We start from the raw sequence: 25,461 nt of genomic DNA, 5'->3' as shown, positions 1-25,461 counted from the left end.
AAACGGGCCCCAAACAAGATCTCCCGCCATGATTTAAAGGCTGAGAGAGAGGTCCATGACATCAGAGGGAGTGTCAGACAATACGTCACGTTGCTAGGCAACGTGACGAAAACACAACAGAAGAGCTCCGTGAGCCGCAGTGAGGCGGCGATGAACGGAAATCATGACAATATCCTTCATGACATTATACCCAGAGGTCTCAGAATTTTCAAATTCCCAGCATTTAACCTTGATGAAGTGGAGTTCCAGTTAGAATAGGAACAGATGCTTGTTCCAAGGCACTCATTAAACTATTAATAAAATACAGGGAATATAAATTGAACTCACTGAAAACAGAGATAGACGAATTAGTTAACAAAATACAGCCCTTTAAACATATTCAAAAGTGGAAGGAATTGAATAAGAACATTCAATCAAGGGTAGACTCTTTTTCCAGTGAGCTCAAATGTAATAAAACCAAAAAATTACAGAGGGATTTGGAAGATTTCAAAACAGACCAAGTATACTCATATAGAAAGAATGTATCACAGAGGAGTAGAAATAATTATGAAGTTGATAAGGGAACATCCTCTAATTCTAATGATGGCCATACTAGGGTCCAACCCCCTAGAACCTATAATAACACTCATCATAATAATAATAAATCAACAGAACAAATGGATAGAACTACTTAGGATAATAATATGTCTAGGGGGAACTGGGGCAAAGTAAATCACTATATGAAAAACAAATACAAGGGAAATGGAAATAAAACCAATAGAGATGAACACCATGATTTAGGAGTTCAGTATAAAAATAGGGAAGAAACAAACTGGTATGAGGTACCTATACACAATAGATTTGCAGATCTGAATAAACAACCACAATCCCCCATATGGCAACAGGAAGGGGCCAGACCTAAAAACAATTACACTCATACACCGAGAACCAACAACAAATATAATAATAGAACCCTGGGTTACCAACATTTTTTAGGGGTACCCCGTGGAGACAGCAAGGGGGGGTCAGAATCAGGGACACCAACACCACAAACAACAGGCACCCCAACAATATCACTCAGAATGGCAAAATCTAGAGAGAGAATATGCTCTATCAAAACCCCTAAGTCAGAGGAACCCAAAAAGAACTGTAGACGAAACAGACCGAGAGGAAACGGGGGAGGATATAAATCAAGGAAAAAGAAACAAAGAGAGATGGAGTTAGAGGAAAATATTAAAATTATATTCAACCTTTCAGATAGGACTTTTACAACCAGTGAATTACGATTACTCACCAAGGGTCTCAACTATGCTCCTATTAGCTCACCTAACTATTTCAATTTGTACATTGATGTTCAAAAATGTATTAGAAAAGTTACTTTGAAGAGGTACTTTTCAAAAAATGATGGAACCAATTTGTTGGAAGTTAAAAATAGTATTAGTGAGGAAGACATTAACACTTTAGAATATTTAGGGGACAATATAGAAATAGACAACCTGGTAGCAGATTTTAATTTATCCGGTATTTCTGTATATGAAGACAGTGATTATTTTTCAGTCAAACACTGTTCTTTGAAACGTAAATCCATCTTTTACCCCATTCATAGCCAAACTGAGTATATCAAGATCTTTAATAGGCTTGTTTGTCTCATCCCATAGAATAAAACCTGACAGGGACAACTTATCAAGAGAAGAAAGAACAGCATTACAACTGTTAAGCGAAGATAATGATATCATCTTTAGGGCCGCCGATAAAGGCGGAGGTATAGTCGTACAAAATTAAAGTGACTATCTGGTAGAAGCACAATGCCTGTTAGGCAATAAAAAAACATATATCCCCTTAACTTTCAATCCAACTAACAAATTTAAGAAATAATTATTTATACTTTTAAATGAAGCCAAATCTATGAGAATTCTAAATATGGAGGAGTTTAAATTTTATATGAAGTAGCTCCAAAGATAGCGTGTTTTTATCATCTACCCAAGGTCCATAAGGACCCCATAAATCCCCCTGGAAGACCAATTGTCTCTGAGATAGGCTCTTTATGTGACAATTTGTCCAACTATGTAGATTCATTCTTGCAACCTATTGTTTTATCTACTAGAGCCTATCTCAGAGACACATTTGATGTCATTAACAAAATGGAGGGTATAGAATGGAATAAGGATTATATATGGATAACCTGTGACACAGCGGCCTTGTATACTAGTATTCCCCATTTAAAAGGCATAGCAGCCATCAAGGAATCCTTAACGAATACTCATTTACCAGAATTGCAAAGAAAATTTATTGAGGATGCTATTTTATTTGTTCTTACACATAATTATTTTTTATTTGAGGGAATCTTTTACCATCAAGTACAGGGTACTGCGGTGGGGACTACGCTTGCCCCATCGTACGCAAATTTATATATGTCCATATTTGAGAATAATTTTATTTGGAACAACAATCCCTTTTTAAACAACATTTTAAATTATTTTAGATTTATAGATGATATTTTAATTATTTGGCAAGGCCCAAAAGATCAAATAGAAGATTTTTTATCTCATATTAATTGCAACAATTTTAATTTAAAATTTACATATGAGAGTTCCCCTGAGTCTATTCCCTTTTTAGATTTGGTTTTATACTGTGATATTAATACGAATAAGGTATGTGTAAAAAACTTCCATAAACCTACAGACAGAAATAGTCTACTTAATGCTAAGAGTGGTCACTATAAACAGTGGAAAAATAATGTGCCACTAGGACAATACCAGAGAATCAGACGAAATTGTATGTATTTATAAGACTTTAATAAGGAAGCAGAACATCTAACTAAAAAGTTTATAGAGAAAGGTTATGATAAAAAACTATTAGACACTGCCAGAACAAAGGTCCTGCAAATGGACAGAACACAGCTTATCACTGATCAACACAAGAATAGAAATAAGAATGAAACCAGAAAAAATTCTGATGAAGGGAATGTTAAATTTATTACCAGATATAACAATCAGCACCATCAAATCAATAAAATCCTGAATAAACACTGGAAAGTATTAAAGCTTGATCCAGTACTACATAATGTGTTAGGGGACAAACCAGAAGTTATTTTTAGGAAAAATAAGGACCTTAAAAACTATATAGCTCCCACTAAACTTAAACAACAAAAAATAAACAGTGGAACTCTAACTAATTGGTGTGGGGGACATGTAGGTTTATATCCCTGTAAAGTTTCAGAATGTGTGATGTGTCCCCTCATAGATACTAAACATACCACTTTTACTAATTATGATGGCAGTCGTATATACAAATGTAAATATAGAAGTACCTGCCACACCAACTATGTAGTATATCCACTAACCTGCAAATGTGGCAAAATCTATGTAGGAAGGACTAAAAGGAAAATCAAGTATAGATTGAGAGAACACTTAAAAAATATACGCCTAGATTTAGAGTTTGGCGGTAGCCGTCAAAACCAGCGTTAGAGGCTCCTAACGCTGGTTTTTACCGCCCGCTGGTATTTGGAGTCAGTCATTAAAGGGTCTAACGCTCACTTTGCAGCCGCGACTTTTCCATACCGCAGATCCCCCTACGCAATTTGCGTATCCTATCTTTTCAATAGGATCTTTCTAACTCCGGTATTTAGAGTCGTGGCTGAAGTGTGCCGGTTCATAAAGCTCTTAACTACTGTGCTCTAAAGTACACTGACACCCATAAACTACCTATGTACCCCTAAACCGAGGTCCCCCCACATCGTCGCCACTATAATAATTTTTTTAACCCCTAATCTGCCGACCGCACACCGCCGCCACCTACGTTATACTTATGTACCCCTAATCTGCTGCACCTAACACCGCCGACCGCTATATTATATTTATTAACCCCTAATCTGCCCCCTCAACGTCGCCGACACCTACCTACACTTATTAACCCTAATCTGCAAACCGGACCACACCGCTACTCTAATAAATTTATTAACCCCTAAAGCTAAGTCTAACCCTAACACTAACATCCCCCTAAGTTAAATATAATTTAAATCTAGCGAAATAAATTAACTCTTATTAAATAAATTATTCCTATTTAAAGCTAAATACTTACCTGTAAAATAAACCCTAATATAGCTACAATATAAATTATAATTATATTGTAGCTATTTTAGGATTAATATTTATTTTACAGGCAACTTTGTATTTATTTTAACCAGGTACAATAGCTATTAAATAGTTAATAACTATTTAATAGCTACCTAGTTAAAATAATTACAAAATTACCTGTAAAATAAATCCTAACCTAAGTTACAATTAAACCTAACACTACACTAGCAATAAATTAATTAAATAAAATACCTACAATTATCTACAATTAAACCTAACACTACACTATCAATAAATAAATAAAATACCTACAAATAAATACAATTAAATAAACTAACTAAAGTACAAAAAATAAAAAAAGAACTAAGTTACAAAAAATAAAAAAATATTTACAAACATTAGAAAAATATTACAACAATTTTAAACTAATTACACCTAATCTAAGCCCCCTAATAAAATAACAAAGCCCCCCAAAATAAAAAAATGCCCTACCCTATTCTAAAATTAAAATAGAAAAGCTCTTTTACCTTACCAGCCCTTAAAAGGGCCATTTGCGGGGCATGCCCCAAAGAATTCAGCTCTTTTGCCTGGAGAAAAAAAACATACAATACCCCCCCCCAACATTACAACCCACCACCCACATACCCCTAATCTAACCCAAACCCCCCTTAAATAAACCTAACACTAAGCCCCTGAAGATCTTCCTACCTTATCTTCACCACACCGGGTATCACACCGATCCGTCCTGGCTCCGATGTCTTGATCCAAGCCCAAGCGGGGGGCTGAAGACATCCATCCTCCGGCTGAAGTCTTGATCCAAGCGGGCAGAAGAGGACATCCGGACCGGCAAACATCTTCATCCAAGCCGCATCTTCTATGTTCTTCCATCCGATGACGACCGGCTCCATCTTGAAGACCTCCAGCGCGGATCCATCCTTTTCTTCCGATGACTAGACGACGAATGAAGGTTCCTTTAAGGGAACAGCCAATAGAATGCGAGCTCAATCTGATTGGCTGATCGGATCAGCCAATCGGATTGAACTTGAATCTGATTGGCTGATTCCATCCTAATTGTAACTTAGGTTAGGATTTATTTTACAGGTAATTTTGTAATTATTTTAACTAGATAGCTATTAAATAGTTCTTAACTATTTAATTGCTATTTTACCTAGTTAAAATAAATACAAAGTTGCCTGTAAAATAAATATAAACCCTAAAATAGCTACAATATAATTATAATTTATATTATAGCTATATTAGGGTTTATTTTACAGGTAAGTATTTCGTTTTAAATAGGAATAATTTATTTAATAAGAGTTAATTTATTTTGTTAGAATAAAATTATATTTAACTTAGGGGGGTGTTAGGGTTATGGTTAGACTTAGCTTTAGGGGTTAATACATTTATTATAGTAGCGGCGAGGTCCGATCGGCAGATTAGGGGTTAATAATTGTAGGTAGGTGGCGGCGACGTTGGGGGCGGCAGATTAGAGGTTAATAAATATAATATAGGGGTCGGCGATGTTGTGGGCAGCAGATTAGGGGTACATAGGGATAACGTAGGTTGCGGCGGTGTACGGAGCGGCAGATTAGGGGTTAATAATAATATGCAGGGGTCAGCGATAGCGGGGGCGGCAGATTAGGGGTTAATAAGTGTAAGGTTAGGAGTGTTTAGACTCGGGGTTCATGTTAGAGTGTTAGGTGCAGACTTAGGAAGTGTTTCCCCATAGGAAACAATGGGGCTGCGTTAGGAGCTGAACGCTGCTTTTTTGCAGGTGTTAGGTTTTTTTTAGCTCAAACTGCCCCATTGTTTCCTATGGGGGAATCGTGCACGAGCACGTTTTTGAAGCTGGCCGCGTCCGTAAGCAACGCTGGTATTTAGAGTTGCAGTGGCGGTAAATTATGCTCTACGCTCCCTTTTTGGAGCCTAACGCACTGAAAACGCAGCCATTCTGTGAACTCTAAATACCAGCGGTATTTAAAAGGTGCGGGGAAAAAAAGCATGCGTTAGCTACACGGGTCGTTACCGACAAAACTCTGAATCTAGCCGATAAAATCAGGCTTTGATAATCACAGCGTATCTTATCATTTTAAAGTTTGTCACAATCAAAATCCTAATGACCTTAGTATTAAAATTATAGAATGGGTTGCACCAGACAAATGGGATACAAATAGATTGCTCAAGTTGAGACAAAGGGAAACCTTTTGGATAAAAACTTTAGATTGTTTAGAACCCAAAGGGTTAAATATAGAACTTGATATTCAGGCTTTTTTATGATATTGTTTATCTTTATGTATTAGATTATTAACTGTTTTTATTACATTTATGAACATATTATATTATGTATTTATGGGTCTTTTTTATGAATATTTTAAGATTGTATAGTTTATTAATTATGTGTATATATATTGCAATTAGAGTAAGGTATTGTATGAACTTATTTACTTGTATTATGAATTCAATCTTGAACAGGTTAATTTTTCTCATGAATTGATTTACATTCATTTATGGTATTTTATACATTTATTATACCACATAATAGTATATTTGTAATGTCTATTTGGAATTTATATATGATCAGCAAATCAAATCTGCCCTTTATAAACCATTAATATATCAGATTAATTACACTTACGGAATTATCCTCCCCCTCTGGTATATAAGGGTCAAAGAGGAGCGAGTTAGGCATTCTTGACAAAGTCCCGACGACCGGGATGAAACGCATTGAAGTATTCTGCCTACTATTTTGGTCCCTTGGGGGAACCGTAGTTCCAATGAAGCATCCGGAAATCCGCCTATTGCTAACCCCCACAAGAAACGTCATCCACCCCGCGACTGCAGAGCGGGATTGCTTGGAATCTAAGTGGAGGTGAATTCCCACTAGTGAGAGCGTTTGGAACTTACCACTATCCGGATACGCATACCCGGAGGGACAATCGGAAAGGATCTTGGGTGATAAACAGCAGTCGGCTTTTGATTTGTATAGATCTTTGTAGCATCTTGTGAGTTTCCATTTTTCGTATGTGATTTTACTAATAAAACTTTTTATACTACACTTGAGTCCACGCTTCTCCCCTTCTATCTTTTATAGTGCATTTTTTTGGAGACAGTGGAGTTTACCCTTATCTGGAGGAGCAGCGTGACTACACTTGAATAATAACTACTACCGTATCATTTAATATACGGTTTCAACATTTGTAACTAATTGTCATTTGGACTGTGATATTGCTTATATATGGACTCGGTTTGAACTTTATAAACACTGTTATCTTGCTATTTACCGTTAAAAATCCTGGCTATGTACCCACTATAACCCATCTGTCCAGGTAACACTTATCATTGTATTGTGGGTATATTTACATTTATTTGTTTTTTATCTAATTTTTCTACCTATTAGCGCCCAGTTGTGTGTAACTATACACACATTATCTCTTTGAATATCCTTGAAATGGAAATATTATTTCAATACATTTTGCACTTTTCAACAGCTAGATGGCGTAAGTTAAGGTGTGCCATTCAGATAACATTGTGTCATTATTTAACTTTAGATTCATAGTATAGATCATTTTATTTTTAATCTTGAAAATCATGATACTGTAATTTTAACATTTATTCAAATTAATCTATACCTTTGACCAACATGTCTAAAGTAATGCCACTGTAACAGCAAACTTATGTTTACGTCTCTGCACAATTATTTTATCAATGAGCATTGGGCAATAATTAAGTGTAATTGCGCATCCGTGATTTTGAATTTATTTGGATCTAGTAGTGTGATGAGTATATTTTTGAACTTTTTTAAGCATATTAACAATTGTGTGTATTACGATATTCAAATATAATGTTTGTAAATATTTAATGATGCAAAATGATATTTCCAAGTTATGTAGTTATCGATTTTCAATAGATAAAAAGGGTACAAGATATCTAACAGCGCTCAGCCTAGTTCCTTATAGCTCCTGGATAAAGGGTATCTAGCTTACCCTAGTAAGAACAACGAAAAAAACAAATATTCCAAGAGCGCCAACTTAAGGCAAAGGAAAATTCTAACAGATGAATCAATAATTATCAAACATTATCAAACATTTATTTCAACATATAGTTAATAACATGGATCCATGTAACATATAGACTAAAATAAGCTAAAATTCACAGTACTAACAAATAAATAATAATTGCTAAAAACACAATAATTGCTAAAAACACAATATAGGGGTATGTCACCAATTACGGGGATATACAAGGTAAGAGTCATATAAAATTATATTTGAGGAGAAGATGGTCCAATATGTTCAAATATGTCAAATGGAGTCTATATATATAAAATTAAAAAATTAAAAAAAGTCCAGTGAATAAATCCAGTGAAGAAATCCAGTGAAAAAATCAAATATAAAAATAAACTGATGATGAAAAAACGATTGGAAAAAATCCCTTGGAGAGATTGTGTGAAAAAAATGTGTGAAAAAATAAATGTAGAAAATGTAAAAAATATATAAAAAATATATTAAAACTTAAAAATGGGGGATCCCCTAAAATCAATAAGTGTCAAAAATAAGTGACAAGATATATGACAAAATAAAATTGTGTGTGTGTAGACTCCAGGTGAAAAAATATAAAATCCAGGTGAAAATATATATATAAATTGAAAATAGTGTGTATATAATATAATCCAAGTGAAAGTTTCAGTAATTAAATATTAGTGAATAATCCTCCTTGTGGCTAAATCCATATGAATGATGGTGATGAACTCTTTGAGCTAGATGATTTTACTTTTCTTTTCAATATAAACTCTGGTAATCCCTGTAAATCAAAAGAATAACATAGTGCAATAAAGTTTCAAAAAGCAGGAAATAATGAAATAATGCTCACCAAAAATGTCAACGCGTTTCGGCCTCTTTAACAGGCCTTTTTCAAGACTATCTAGGGGTGAGTGCTGGTGGCTATATTTATATGTATCACAAACCTATGAATTAACGTACTTTTGGCGGCAAAGGAAAGGAATTTGGCGCCAAAAGTGACCCGACCCGGAAGTGCTCTTACTGTTATGTATCCGTTTTTTGTGAATTATCGTTTTTGCTTATTTGCCCCTTTTCTTTAAATAATTGTGGCTCTATATAGGTCCTATTTCTTGGGATGAATAAGGGGTTCTATCAACATTAATTTCTAATTCGTTGTAATGTTTGTTGCCGATCGCTCCGTTTCTACACGCATGAGCATCGGACCGGAAGTGACATCATGTTTGTTTACTTCCGGTTTTCTCTTACTTCCGGTTTCGGTATTAACATAGCGGTTTTTCGCATATAGCGATATCTATCGAAGGGGTATTGAGCAATATAGAAATTAACATATAAGCGTATCTAACAAGTAAAAGTTTACATGTACAAGATACATTGGTAGTCTAACGAGCAATCACACTTCGTAAGACTTGAATGTACAAAATATATTAGTGGTATAGCGAGCAATAACATTACGGTAGGACTTATAGGTTATAAGAATGATAATACAAATTAAAAATAAAAATAATATTAAAAATATTGTATAAATACCAATGTGTACATTAGCACATTATGCATAACAAAATCACCAAAAAATCTTAAAATATATTTATGTATAATAAAAATAGAGTAAAATTTGACATCCTTTTAAAATGAAAAAATAAAAAAATAAAAAAATAAAAATAAAAATTGACTTCCTATTAAAATTGGCATCCTTTCGCAATAATTTGGACATGAAATTGAACCAATGGGTTGGTTAAAACTAATAAAATACTAATAAAATACAGCAATAAGACCGAACATGGGGAATGGAAATAAAATATATATATATATATACACCCTATGGATATTAGGATATATGGCAGAGATATGGTAGCTGCAAGGAACTACACAAAAGACTACATCAAAGGCGAAAAAGCTAAATGGGTCACAACATTTCTGAATTACAGTGACATAAGGGCATATCTAAAATTAGGCTAAAAAATGTGACTTAAAAATAGGACTTAAAATAGGACTTAAAATAGGGTACGTGTACTATACTCGAGAGGCTGGATAATACCAATTTAAAAGCAAAACCCCAATAAGACAAATGTATGATGATTGTAGTGACTCTTGGCTATAAGAAGCTAGTATGAAAATACATGCAGACTGGCCATGTGTCACCTAATGTCTAAAATCAGTGATTCTTTGTACTTACTAAGTGTGAGAGGTCTTCTCTATTATTCAAACCTCTAGGGTAAAGACAATCTATATTAAAAATCCACTTGGATTCTACAGTCAATAAGCGTCTTTCATAGTCACCGCCCCTCCAGTTTGGTGTCACTAATTGTATGCCTATATAATTAAAATCTTTGAGACTAGCTCGGTGGTGGTTAGTGAAGTGTTTGTAGAGGGCTGTTTCGGTGCTTTCATGTTCAATCTTTAGTATGTGTTCTCTAATACGATCTTTGAGATGTCTGGACGTTTGTCCTATGTATTGGAGTCCACAGCTGCACCATATCAAATAGACAACTCCTCTATCACTGCATCTTATAAGGTCATTAATCTTATATCTGACTCTTGAATTGAAAGAGGTAAATTCTTTAGTTTTGATGCCTCTTTTACAGGCTTTACAGCTCAGACATGGGAAAAAACCTTTAATTTCCTTGCCAAATACATCCCTTATTTTATTTGGTGTTCTTTTAGGTATACTTGGGGATAGTCTATTTTTAAGATTGTCAGTTTTCCTGTATATGAAGACAGGTCGAGTTGTCAGTTTATCCCCTATGATTTCATCATTCTTTAAAAGTGACCAGTGCTTCTCTATGATTTTCTCCACAATGTGTCTGTTTTCACTATACTCAGTAATAAACGGAATAGTGAGTGGGTTATCGTCAGAATAGTGGATTGTTTTTTTCGGTTTATATACCAGGAGATCTTTCCGGTCTTTCTTCCTGACCTCTTCCATGGTTTGAATTAGGGACTCTTCTTCGTAACCCCTTTCTAAAAGTTTTTCTTTGAGAGTAGCGGCTTGTTCTTCCCACTTTTTGGGATTGGAACAGTTTTTCTTCAGTCTTTGGAATTGGCCTTTTGGTATATTCGTCTTCCATCTATTAAGATGACAGCTTTCCATGTGTATGTAATTATTACAGTCCACTTTCTTGAAGAAAGTGGACGTCTCCAATTCCCCTTCAATAATATCAATTTTTAAATCCAAGTAGTTAATTGTTTTATTGCTCATCTCGTGTGTGAATTTAAGATTGCGGGTGTTGTCATTCATGACTTCCAAGGTATGTTCCAAGTCTTCTTTAGACCCCTTCCAAATCATAATGATATCGTCTATATACCTGTTATAGAGGACCAGGTCCGCGCTAGCTGGGCATGACTCCCAGAAAATTAATTCCCAGTAGCCCATGTATAGATTGGCATAGCTAGGCGCGAACCTGGTCCCCATGGCTGTACCGCATATTTGTTTAAAAAAAGTCCCATTATTGTTAAAATAATTATGGGTTAAAATAAACCGTATCCCTCTGAGAATAAATTCTCTCTGTAGTTCAGGTAAATTGGGGTCCTTTTTTAAAAAGAAATCCACTGCCTCTATACCGCCTTCATGTGGTATGCTGGTATAGAGGGACACGACGTCACATGTGACGAGTATATAATTCTCTCCCCATTGTATATTCTCCAATTTATTGAGAATCTGGGTAGAGTCCCTCAGATATAACGGTAATTGTGTAACATATTTCTGTAGCAATCTGTCTATATATTCGGACAGATTGCTAGACAGACCCCCTATCCCTGATATTATTGGCCGACCGGGGGGTCTGTCGAGGGATTTATGAACTTTGGGGAGGTAGTATAGAACTGGAGTTATGGGATGTTTAATATTTATATATTTATACTCTTTTTCATTGAGAATACCAATATTTTTGGCTTCCCCCAACATTTCTTCTAATTCTTTTTTATAAACTTCAACTGGATTTTTCCTTAATGTTTCATATGTCTGTTGGTCCGATAAGATTCTGTTACACTCGTGGTCATAATCCATTTTGTTCAAAACCACGATGCCCCCGCCTTTATCCGCTGGTTTAATAACCACGTCATGATTATTTTCGAGGGTCTTTATGGTGTTTATTTGTTCCTTAGATAGATTATGTTTATGTCTGTTCAATTTTTTATGATTAATGTCCCTGATCTCATTGCAGATCATGGTGTCGAATGTGTCTATAGCATTACCCTTACTTGCCAATGGGTAAAAATTCGATCTAGGTCTTAGATCCGTATGAAGGTAGGTATTTTCATTAGTGGTTTGAGTGTCTGAATAAACTTTTTCGTGTCGAGTAGTTTATTCACAAAAAAGTTTATTCAGACACTCAAACCACTAATGAAAATACCTACCTTCATACGGATCTAAGACCTAGATCGAATTTTTACCCATTGGCAAGTAAGGGTAATGCTATAGACACATTCGACACCATGATCTGCAATGAGATCAGGGACATTAATCATAAAAAATTGAACAGACATAAACATAATCTATCTAAGGAACAAATAAACACCATAAAGACCCTCGAAAATAATCATGATGTGGTTATTAAACCAGCGGATAAAGGCGGGGGCATCGTGGTTTTGAACAAAATGGATTATGACCACGAGTGTAACAGAATCTTATCGGACCAACAGACATATGAAACATTAAGGAAAAATCCAGTTGAAGTTTATAAAAAAGAATTAGAAGAAATGTTGGGGGAAGCCAAAAATATTGGTATTCTCAATGAAAAAGAGTATAAATATATAAATATTAAACATCCCATAACTCCAGTTCTATACTACCTCCCCAAAGTTCATAAATCCCTCGACAGACCCCCCGGTCGGCCAATAATATCAGGGATAGGGGGTCTGTCTAGCAATCTGTCCGAATATATAGACAGATTGCTACAGAAATATGTTACACAATTACCGTCATATCTGAGGGACTCTACCCAGATTCTCAATAAATTGGAGAATATACAATGGGGAGAGAATTATATACTCGTCACATGTGATGTCGTGTCCCTCTATACCAGCATACCACATGAAGGCGGTATAGAGGCAGTGGATTTCTTTTTAAAAAAGGACCCCAATTTACCTGAACTACAGAGAGAATTTATTCTCAGAGGGATACGGTTTATTTTAACCCATAATTATTTTAACAATAATGGGACTTTTTTTAAACAAATATGCGGTACAGCCATGGGGACCAGGTTCGCGCCTAGCTATGCCAATCTATACATGGGCTACTGGGAATTAATTTTCTGGGAGTCATGCCCAGCTAGCGCGGACCTGGTCCTCTATAACAGGTATATAGACGATATCATTATGATTTGGAAGGGGTCTAGAGAAGACTTGGAACATACCTTGGAAGTCATGAATGACAACACCCGCAATCTTAAATTCACACACGAGATGAGCAATAAAACAATTAACTACTTGGATTTAAAAATTGATATTATTGAAGGGGAATTGGAGACGTCCACTTTCTTCAAGAAAGTGGACTGTAATAATTACATACACATGGAAAGCTGTCATCTTAATAGATGGAAGACGAATATACCAAAAGGCCAATTCCAAAGCCTGAAGAAAAACTGTTCCAATCCCAAAAAGTGGGAAGAACAAGCCGCTACTCTCAAAGAAAAACTTTTAGAAAGGGGTTACGAAGAAGAGTCCCTAATTCAAACCATGGAAGAGGTCAGGAAGAAAGACCGGAAAGATCTCCTGGTATATAAACCGAAAAAAACAATCCACTATTCTGACGATAACCCACTCACTATTCCGTTTATTACTGAGTATAGTGAAAACAGACACATTGTGGAGAAAATCATAGAGAAGCACTGGTCACTTTTAAAGAATGATGAAATCATAGGGGATAAACTGACAACTCGACCTGTCTTCATATACAGGAAAACTGACAATCTTAAAAATAGACTATCCCCAAGTATACCTAAAAGAACACCAAATAAAATAAGGGATGTATTTGGCAAGGAAATTAAAGGTTTTTTCCCATGTCTGAGCTGTAAAGCCTTTAAAAGAGGCATCAAAACTAAAGAATTTACCTCTTTCAATTCAAGAGTCAGATATAAGATTAATGACCTTATAAGATGCAGTGATAGAGGAGTTGTCTATTTGATATGGTGCAGCTGTGGACTCCAATACATAGGACAAACGTCCAGACATCTCAAAGATCGTATTAGAGAACACATACTAAAGATTGAACATGAAAGCACCGAAACAGCCCTCTACAAACACTTCACTAACCACCACTGAGCTAGTCTCAAAGATTTTAATTATATAGGCATACAATTAGTGACACCAAACTGGAGGGGCGGTGACTATGAAAGACGCTTATTGACTGTAGAATCCAAGTGGATTTTTAATATAGATTGTCTTTACCCTAGAGGTTTGAATAATAGAGAAGACCTCTCACACTTAGTAAGTACAAAGAATCACTGATTTTAGACATTAGGTGACACATGGCCAGTCTGCATGTATTTTCATACTAGCTTCTTATAGCCAAGAGTCACTACAATCATCATACATTTGTCTTATTGGGGTTTTGCTTTTAAATTGGTATTATCCAGCCTCTCGAGTATAGTACACTTACCCTATTTTAAGTCCTATTTTTAAGTCCCATTTTTTAGCCTAATTTTAGATATGCCCTTATGTCACTGTAATTCAGAAATGTTGTGACCCATTTAGCTTTTTCGCCTTTGATGTAGTCTTTTGTGTAGTTCCTTGCAGCTACCATATCTCTGCCATATATCCTAATATCCATAGGGTGTATATATATATATATATATTTTTTATTTCCATTCCCCATGTTCAGTCTTATTGCTGTATTTTATTAGTATTTTATTAGTTTTAACCAACCCATTGGTTCAATTTCATGTCCAAATTATTGCGAAAGGATGCCAATTTTAATAGGAAGTCAATTTTTTTTTTTTTTTTTTTTTTTTTTCATTTTAAAAGGATGTCAAATTTTACTCTATTTTTATTATACATAAATATATTTTAAGATTTTTTGGTGATTTTGTTATGCATAATGTGCTAATGTACACATTGGTATTTATACAATATTTTTAATATTATTTTTATTTTTAATTTGTATTATCATTCTTATAACCTATAAGTCCTACCGTAATGTTATTGCTCGCTATACCACTAATATATTTTGTACATTCAAGTCCTACGAAGTGTGATTGCTCGTTAGACTACCAATGTATCTTGTACATGTAAACTTTTACTTGTTAGATACGCTTATATGTTAATTTCTATATTGCTCAATACCCCTTCGATAGATATCGCTATATGCGAAAAACCGCTATGTTAATACCGAAACCGGAAGTAAGAGAAAACTGGAAGTAAACAAACATGATGTCACTTCCGGTCCGACGCTCATGCGTGTAGAAACGGAGCGATCGGCAACAAACATTACAACGAATTAGAAATTAATGTTGATAGAACCCCTTATTCATCCCAAGAAATAGGACCTATATAGAGCCACAATTATTTAAAGAAAAGGGGCAAATAAGCAAAAACGATAATTCACAAAAAACGGATACATAACAGTAAGAGCACTTCCGGGTCGGGTCACTTTTGGCGCCAAATTCCTTTCCTTTGCCGCCAAAAGTACGTTAATTCATAGGTTTGTGATACATATAAATATAGCCACCAGCACTCACCCCTAGATAGTCTTGAAAAAGGCCTGTTAAAGAGGCCGAAACGCGTTGACATTTTTGGTGAGCATTATTTCATTATTTCCTGCTTTTTGAAACTTTATTGCACTATGTTATTCTTTTGATTTACAGGGATTACCAGAGTTTATATTGAAAAGAAAAGTAAAATCATCTAGCTCAAAGAGTTCATCACCATCATTCATATGGATTTAGCCACAAGGAGGATTATTCACTAATATTTAATTACTGAAACTTTCACTTGGATTATATTATATACACACTATTTTCAATTTATATATATATTTTCACCTGGATTTTATATTTTTTCACCTGGAGTCTACACACACACAATTTTATTTTGTCATATATCTTGTCACTTATTTTTGACACTTATTGATTTTAGGGGATCCCCCATTTTTAAGTTTTAATATATTTTTTATATATTTTTTACATTTTCTACATTTATTTTTTCACACATTTTTTTCACACAATCTCTCCAAGGGATTTTTTCCAATCGTTTTTTCATCATCAGTTTATTTTTATATTTGATTTTTTCACTGGATTTCTTCACTGGATTTATTCACTGGACTTTTTTTAATTTTTTAATTTTATATATATAGACTCCATTTGACATATTTGAACATATTGGACCATCTTCTCCTCAAATATAATTTTATATGACTCTTACCTTGTATATCCCCGTAATTGGTGACATACCCCTATATTGTGTTTTTAGCAATTATTGTGTTTTTAGCAATTATTATTTATTTGTTAGTACTGTGAATTTTAGCTTATTTTAGTCTATATGTTACATGGATCCATGTTATTAACTATATGTTGAAATAAATGTTTGATAATGTTTGATAATTATTGATTCATCTGTTAGAATTTTCCTTTGCCTTAAGTTGGCGCTCTTGGAATATTTGTTTTTTTCGTTGTTCTTACTAGGGTAAGCTAGATACCCTTTATCCAGGAGCTATAAGGAACTAGGCTGAGCGCTGTTAGATATCTTGTACTCTATTCTCTTTCCTCTAGCAACCTTTCAGCAGCTCTCCAAGAAGTATATTCTATTTTATTCTATTCTATTTATTTTATTTTATTCCATTTTTTTACTGTAAATTATTAACTTTACTTTGAACATTTTTTAGTCTGATTTGTTCCCATTTTTGAGCACTGTTTTGATTAATATGGACATTACAAAGTCCATTAGGCAAGATATCCAATTGGATATCCATCACTATGGTATCAATGCTGGAAACAGCAACATTGAGAATTTAGATCTTGCCACAATTTTTAAATCTTTGGAGAAATTACTCATACAAGAGGTCAAATTTAAAGCAGAAATATCATTTTTAAAGAAGTGTCTCGAACTTAATATTATCCCGAAAGGGTTAGTGATTAGAAAAGACTGTGCTTTTCAAACAGAGGACCCAGTATTTCTAACCCAATCTCCAAGGGATTTTTTCCAATCGTTTTTTCATCATCAGTTTATTTTTATATTTGATTTTTTCACTGGATTTCTTCACTGGATTTCTTCACTGGACTTTTTTTAATTTTTTAATTTTATATATATAGACTCCATTTGACATATTTGAACATATTGGACCATCTTCTCAAATATAATTTTATATGACTCTTACCTTGTATATCCCCGTAATTGGTGACATACCCCTATATTGTGTTTTTAGCAATTATTGTGTTTTTAGCAATTATTATTTATTTGTTAGTACTGTGAATTTTAGCTTATTTTAGTCTATATGTTACATGGATCCATGTTATTAACTATATGTTGAAATAAATGTTTGATAATGTTTGATAATTATTGATTCATCTGTTAGAATTTTCCTTTGCCTTAAGTTGGCGCTCTTGGAATATTTGTTTTTTTCGTTTTTTTTTAATAGATAAAAAGGCAAAGGAAAGGGAGTTCACGGATGCACACTTCCGTTTTATCTCTTTGAAGCATAATCGTGATTGCACAATAAATATTATTCCTATATGATGTTTGCCGAATCTAAATTCATATGTATACCATCCTAGTTAACATCTGTTGTGAATTTGAGATATGTTGAAAATATGACTGTATACACAATGTTTAAATATATACTCAAATGTTAAAATATTATATGAAGTCTGATCTTTACCTTGTTCAGCCTCTGTCCCGCTTGCTTCCAGGTCACCTATTTGAGGAGCACTGGCCTCCGAGTCAGGAGTCTCTGCAGCATCAGCTGGGGGCTGGAAGGGGGTCTACGACTGCGAGGAGTGGAATCCGAGTCTGAGTAGCGCGCATAAAGTCTCCTCATGAGGTTTGAGGACTAGTTTCCGTGGGAGTGGGCTCGGATCCTCACCTCTTTGATGGGCACGAGTCCAATCCCTCATGAGGCGGACTTTATTCCACAGACGCAACCTCATATCTCCGAATCTCCTACTCATTTGCAAGGGTGTCCTCTGGACGTCTGCCACTGCATTAACTGAAATGGCGAAGAAAAATAGGTAGTAGTCAGCACCAATTAAGAGTGGACACAAGCTCACTATAGGATAATGATCACCTAACAGGATCACATTATATATAGAACAAGTGAGGGGATGTATAGGAGCACCACCAAAATAGGGGCTTAGGTGTGCTATAGAAAGGGTATTCAGCCAAATGTAACCAGTACTAGGGTATGTTCAATATGACTGGATAGAATGTTATGTACCATTTTGGATGTTTTAGACTCCACCTCTAATTTTTTACGCTATTTAACATAACCATTTGCACTGTTTCCTTGCTTGATTATTTGCTCATTGCTTAAGGGTAAGATCTACTTCTATTAAGCCTGTATAAAGATCGTATCCTATATGCTGATATTTGACACTCAAAGGAACTCTAACTACAAGTTTATTTTCACTTACCTGAACCCCGTTCAAGTACATCATTCTCTGGTGTCAAGCTACTTTACCTGAATTTCCTCTCCAATCCTTTTCGGCTCTCATTTCTACAGTGGATACTGAAGCATCTAGCTCCTCCTCCTCCTGACACTTGTAGCCAGATCAGCCTGCTACTACTTTTTGAGAGCAAGACATGCAGATGCTTGTGTGAGGACCTGAAAATAGTTGGAAAAGTTCCTAGAAGGCGTCATTTGGTATTGTATTCCCCTCTGGGTTTGGTAGAGTCGCAGCAAAGGCTGTAGCTGGGACTGTAGAGGGGTTAAAACTGTAACCGGCTCCGGTTTCGTTATTTTAAGGGTTAAAGCTCTGAAAATTGGTGTGCAATACTTTTAATGCTTTAAGACACTGTGGTGAAATTTTGGTAAATTTTGAACAATTCCTTCATAGTTTTTCACATATTCAGTAATAAAGTGTGCTCTGTTTAAAATTTAAAGAGACAGTAACGGTTTTGATTTAAAACGGTTTTTGTGTTTTACTGACAAGTTTAAGCCTGTTTAACATGTCTGTGCCTTCAGATAAGCTATGTTCTATATGTATGAAAGTCAATGTGTCTCCCCCTTCTAAATTATGTGATAATTGTGCTAAAGCGTCCAAACAAAATAAGGACAGTACTGTCACAGATAATGAGGTTGCCCAAGATGATTCATCAGATGAAGGGAGTAGACATGGTTCTACATCATCTCCTTCTGTGTCTACACCAGTTTTGCCCACGCAGGAGGCACCTAGTACTTCTAGCGCGCCAATGCTTATTACCATGCAACAATTGACGGCTGTAATGGATAACTCCATAGCAAATATTTTATCCAAAATGCCTGCATATCAGAGAAAGCGTGATTGCTCTGTTTTAAACACTGAAGAGCAGGAGGGCGCTGATGATAATTGTTCTGTCATACCCTCACACCAATCTGAAGGGGCCATGAGGGAGGTTTTGTCAGATGGGGAAATTTCAGATTCAGGAAAAATTTCCCAACAGGCTGAACCTGATGTTGTGACATTTAAATTTAAATTAGAACATCTCCGCGCACTGCTAAAGGAGGTGTTATCTACTCTGGATGATAGTCTCGGGAAGAGTCTCTTCTCCCGATAAACATTCTGGAACTAAGAGCGATATTCAATGCTCTCAAGGCTTGGCCTCAGCTAGCAAAAGCCAGATTCATAAGATTCCAATCAGACAACATGACGACTGTTGCGTATATCAATCATCAGGGGGGAACAAGGAGTTCCCTGGCGATGAAAGAAGTGACCAAAATAATACAATGGGCGGAGAATCACTCCTGCCACCTATCTGCGATCCACATTCCAGGTGTGGAAAACTGGGAAGCGGATTATTTGAGTCGTCAGACATTCCATCCGGGGGAGTGGGAACTCCACCCGGAGATCTTTGCCCAGTTGACGCAACTATGGGGCATTCCAGATATGGATCTGATGGCGTCCCGTCAGAACTTCAAGGTTCTTTGCTACGGGTCCAGATCCAGGGATTCCAAGGCGACTCTAGTGGATGCACTAGTAGCACCTTGGACCTTCAACCTAGCTTATGTGTTTCCACCGTTTCCTCTCATTCCCAGGCTGGTAGCCAGGATCAAACAGGAGAGGGCCTCGGTAATCTTGATAGCTCCTGCGTGGCCACGCAGGACTTGGTATGCAGACCTGGTGAATATGTCATCGGTTCCACCATAGAAGCTACCTTTGAGACAGGACCTTCTTGTTCAGGGTCCATTCGAACATCCAAATCTGGTCTCCCTCCAGCTGACGGCTTGGAGATTGAACGCTTGATTCTATCAAAGCGTGGGTTTTCAGATTCCGTGATAGATACTCTGGTTCAAGCCAGAAAACCGGTAACTAGAAAGATTTACCATAAAATATGGAAAAGATATATCTGCTGGTGTGAATCCAAGGGATTCCCATGGAATAAGATAAAGATTCCTAGGATTCTTTCCTTTCTACAAGAAGGTTTGGATAAAGGATTATCTGCAAGTTCTCTAAAGGGACAGATTTCTGCTTTATCTGTCCTACTGCACAAACGACTGGCAGTTGGGCCAGATGTTCAAGCATTTGTTCAGGCTTTGGTTCGGATCAAGCCTGTTTACAGACCTTTGACTCCTCCCTGGAGTTTAAATCTAGTTGTTTCAGTTCTTCAAGGGGTTCCGTTTGAACCTTTACATTCCGTAGATATTAAGTTGTTATCTTGGAAAGTTTTGTTTTTGGTTGCTATTTCTTCTGCTAGAAGAGTTTCTGAGTTATCTGCTCTACAATGTACTCCACCCTATCTGGTGTTCCATTCAGATAAGGTTGTTTTGCGTACTAAGCCTGGTTTTCTACCAAAGGTTGTTTCCAACAAAAATATTAATCAGGAGATAGTTGTACCTTCTTTGTGTCCGAATCCAGTTTCAAAGAAGGAACGTTTGCTACACAATTTAGATGTAGTCCGTGCTCTAAAATTTTACTTAAAAGCTACGAAAGACTTCAGACAAACTTCTTCTATGTTTGTCGTCTATTCTGGTAAAAGGAGAGGTCAAAAAGCAACTTCTACCTCTCTTTCTTTTTGGCTTAAAAGCATCATCCGATTGGCTTATGAGACTGCCGGACGGCAGCCTCCTGAAAGAATCACAGCTCACTCCACTAGAGCTGTAGCTTCCACATGGGCCTTCAAGAACGAGGCTTCTGTTGATCAGATATGTAAGGCAGCGACTTGGTCTTCACTGCACACTTTTGCCAAATTTTACAAATTTGATACTTTTGCTTCTTCGGAGGCTGTTTTTGGGAGAAAGGTTTTGCAAGCCGTGGTGCCTTCCGTTTAGGTGACCTGATTTGCTCCCTCCCTTCAACCGTGTCCTAAAGCTTTGGTATTGGTTCCCACAAGTAAGGATGACGCCGTGGACCGGACACACCAATGTTGGAGAAAACAGAATTTATGCTTACCTGATAAATTACTTTCTCCAACGGTGTGTCCGGTCCACGGCCCGCCCTGGTTTTTTAATCAGGTCTGATTAATTATTTTCTCTAACTACAGTCACCACAACACCATATGGTTTCTCCTATTTTTTCCTCCTGTCCGTCTGTCGAATGACTGGGGTGGGCGGAGCCTAGGAGGGACTATATGGCCAGCTTTGCTGGGACTCTTTGCCATTTCCTGTTGGGGAAGAGATATTCCCACAAGTAAGGATGATGCCGTGGACCGGACACACCGTTGGAGAAAGTAATTTATCAGGTAAGCATAAATTCTGTTTTTAACAGTATTGCAAAAATTGTCAATCATCACTGTTTTGACTGTCAGTAATCAGTCTCCTAGTGTCCTTGAATTGCATTTACCTCCTGCCTGCCAGCCTTTTGTGCCAGGCCGCCTTGCCAACTATTTACACCAATCATAATTGTTGTCACAGTATAGTTACTAATTAAAATTAAAAAATTCTTGATTGTTGATGATCTTAATCCTCAGTTTGCTCGTGCCCTAGAATTGCACTTTTTTACTTCCTTGCAAGACTGTGTGCCAGGCCTACTTGAAAAATATTTACATCAATTATATTTGTTGTCACAGTATTCTAATAATTAAAAAATAAAAATTTTGCTAATAGTATTTGTGAAACCTCAGTTTGCTGGTGCCATTGAATAGCACTTTCCTCCTGCCTTGCAGCCTGCTGTGAGCCAGGCCCACCTAGCCATTTGTTGCCAGCAATCATATTTCTTTTAACAGTATTGCAAAAATTGTCAATCATCACTGTTTTGACTGTCAGTAACCAGTCTCCTAGTGTCCTTGAATTGCATCTACCTCCTGCCTGCCAGCCTTTTGTGCCAGGCCGTCTTGCCAACTATTTACACCAATCATAATTTTTTGTCACAGTATAGTTACTAATTAAAATTAAAAAATTCTTGATTGTTGAGGATCTTAATCCTCAGTTTGCTCGTGCCCTAGAATTGCACTTTTCTACAGCCTTCCAAGCCTGTGTGCCAGGATAACTTGAAAAATATTTACACCAATCATATTTGTTGTCACAGTATTCTAATAATTAAAAAATAAAATTTTTGGTAATAGTTGTTGTGAAACCTCAGTTTGCTGGTGCCATTGAATAGCACTTTCCTCCTGCCTTGCAGCCTGCTGTGAGCCAGGCCCACCTAGCCAATTGTTGCCAGCAATCATATTTCTTTTAACAGTATTGCAAAAATTGTCAATCATCACTGTTTTGACTGTCAGTAATCAGTCTCCTAGTGTCCTTGAATTGCATCTACCTCCTGCCTGCCAGCCTTTTGTGCCAGGCCGTCTTGCCAACTATTTACACCAATCATAATTTTTTGTCACAGTATAGTTACTAATTAAAATTAAAAAATTCTTGATTGTTGAGGATCTTAATCCTCAGTTTGCTCGTGCCCTAGAATTGAACTTTTCTACAGCCTTCCAAGCCTGTGTGCCAGGCCTACTTGAAAAATATTTACACCAATCATATTTGTTGTGACAGTATTCTTAATAATTAAAATTTAAATTTTTTTGTAATAGTTGTTGTGAATCCTCAGTTTGCTGGTGCCATTGAATAGCACTTTCCTCCTGCCTTGCAGCCTGCTTTGAGCCAGGCCCACCTAGCCAATTGTTGCCAGCAATCATATTTCTTGTAACAGTATTGCAAAAATTGTCAATCACTGTTTTGACTGTCAGTAATCAGTCTCCTAGTGAGTCCTTGGATTGCATCTACCTCCTGCCTGCCAGCCTTTTGTGCCAGGCCGTCTTGCCAACTATTTACACCAATCATAATTTTTTGTCACAGTATAGTTACTAATAAAAATTAAAAAATTCTTGATTGTTGATGATCTTAATCCTCAGTTTGCTCGTACCCTAGAATTGCACTTTTCTACAGCCTTCCAAGCCTGTGTGCCAGGCCTAATTGAAAAATATTTACACCAATCATATTTGTTATGACAGTATTCTTAATAATTAAAATTTAAAATTTTTGGTAATAGTTGTTGCCAGCAATCATATTTCTTGTAACAGTATTGCAAAAATTGTCAATCATCACTGTTTTGACTGTCAGTAATCAGTCTCCTAGTGTCCTTGAATTGCATTTACCTCCTGCCTGCCAGCCTTTTGTGCCAGGCCATCTTGCCAACTATTTACACCAATCATAATTGTTGTCACAGTATAGTTACTAATTAATATTAAAAAAAAATTGATTGTTGATCTTAATCCTCAGTTTGCTCGTGCCATTGAATTGCACTTTTCTAATGCCTGCCAGCCTGTGTGCCAGGCCCAACTATCCAATTAGTGCCAGCAATCATATTTCTTTTAACAGTATTGCAAAATTTGTCAATCATCACCGGGGGGACGCAAAAACTTCTGAGGAGGGCCTAGTTGAATGGCTAACACAGGACACCCAATCTTCTTCAGCTTCCGCTGCTAGTCCTCCTTACCTTGACGCACCATCTAAGTCCAGCTGTGCTTTGGGCAGGTCTCAAGTGACCAGTGCCACTCCCCCGCCTGTCGCCACCACCAACACTAGCACCACAGCCGCTTCACTTGATCTGTCACAGGAGTTATTGACACATCATTTGGAAGAAATGAGTGATACGCAACCATCATTGACAGAGGATGTAGATAATAGTGATCAGTCTCAGTCAGGCAGCATTACCGACATGGAGGTATGGTGTGATGATGATGATGATGTTGTACCCGCTGCTGCTTCCTTTCTTGATGTTTCAGATACAAGTGAAGCGGTTGATGATGATGTGTCGGTGGATGTCACGTGGGTGCCTGCTAGAAGAGAAGAAGAAGAGGGGGAAAGTTCAGATGGGGAGACAGAGAGGAGGAGGAGACGATTTGGAAGCACGGGGAGGTCGTCTCAAGGAGCTAGTGGCACAGTCAGACAGCATGCATCGTCACCAGGGGTCAGCCAGACAGCACGCTGACGCCCATCAACGCATGCTGTTGCCACCACCAGAATGCCATCATCGCAGAGCTCAGCAGTGTGGCATTTTTTTTGTGTGTCTGCCTCTGACAACAGCGATGCCATTTGCAACCTATGCCAAAAGAAACTGAGTCGTGGGAAGTCCAACAGCCACCTAGGTACAACTGCTTTGCGAAGGCACATGGTCTCCCATCACAAAGGCCGATGGGAAGAACACATGAGTAGAAGCAGCACACAAAGTGAAAGCCGCCCTCCTCCTCCTGCTCCATCATCTTCAGCCACGTCAACCAGTGCTGTCCTCCTTGCCCCCTCTCAACCATCCTCCACTCAGTCTCTCTTACGTAGCAGTTCCTGGTCATCTGCCCACAGTCAGGTGTCTGTCAAGGACATGTTTGAGCGTAAGAAGCCAATTTCTCAAAGTCACCCCCTTGCCCGGCGTCTGACAGCTGGCTTGTCTGAACTCTTAGCCCGCCAGCTTTTACCATGCAAGCTGGTGGAGTCTGATGCTTTCAAAAAATTTGTATCTATTGGGACCACGGATAGCTGGTCTGCAATGCATGGTCAGGGCAGGTATATCACCTACACTGCGCATTGGGTAAACCTGCTGACTTCTGACAAGCATGGAATGCGTGGCTCTGCAGAAGAGTTGGTGACACCGCCACGACTTGCAGGCAGGCCTGCTGCTACCTCCTCTACTCCTCCTACTCCATCCTCTTCCATAACCTCTTCCTCGGCTGAGTCATCTTCAACTTCTGCGTCTTGCTCCACATCTATGGCACCCCCCCAGCTCCCCAGGTACTATGCTACATCCCGGGTACGGCAGTGTCACGCCGTCTTGGGGTTGACTTGCCTGAAAGCTGAGAGTCACACCGCACCAGCACTCCTGACTGCCCTGAACGCACAG

This window comes from Bombina bombina, chromosome 6 (genome assembly GCF_027579735.1).
Source record: "Bombina bombina isolate aBomBom1 chromosome 6, aBomBom1.pri, whole genome shotgun sequence".
Classification (NCBI taxonomy): Eukaryota; Metazoa; Chordata; class Amphibia; order Anura; family Bombinatoridae; genus Bombina; species Bombina bombina.
Note: the sequence above shows the minus strand (reverse complement) of the source record.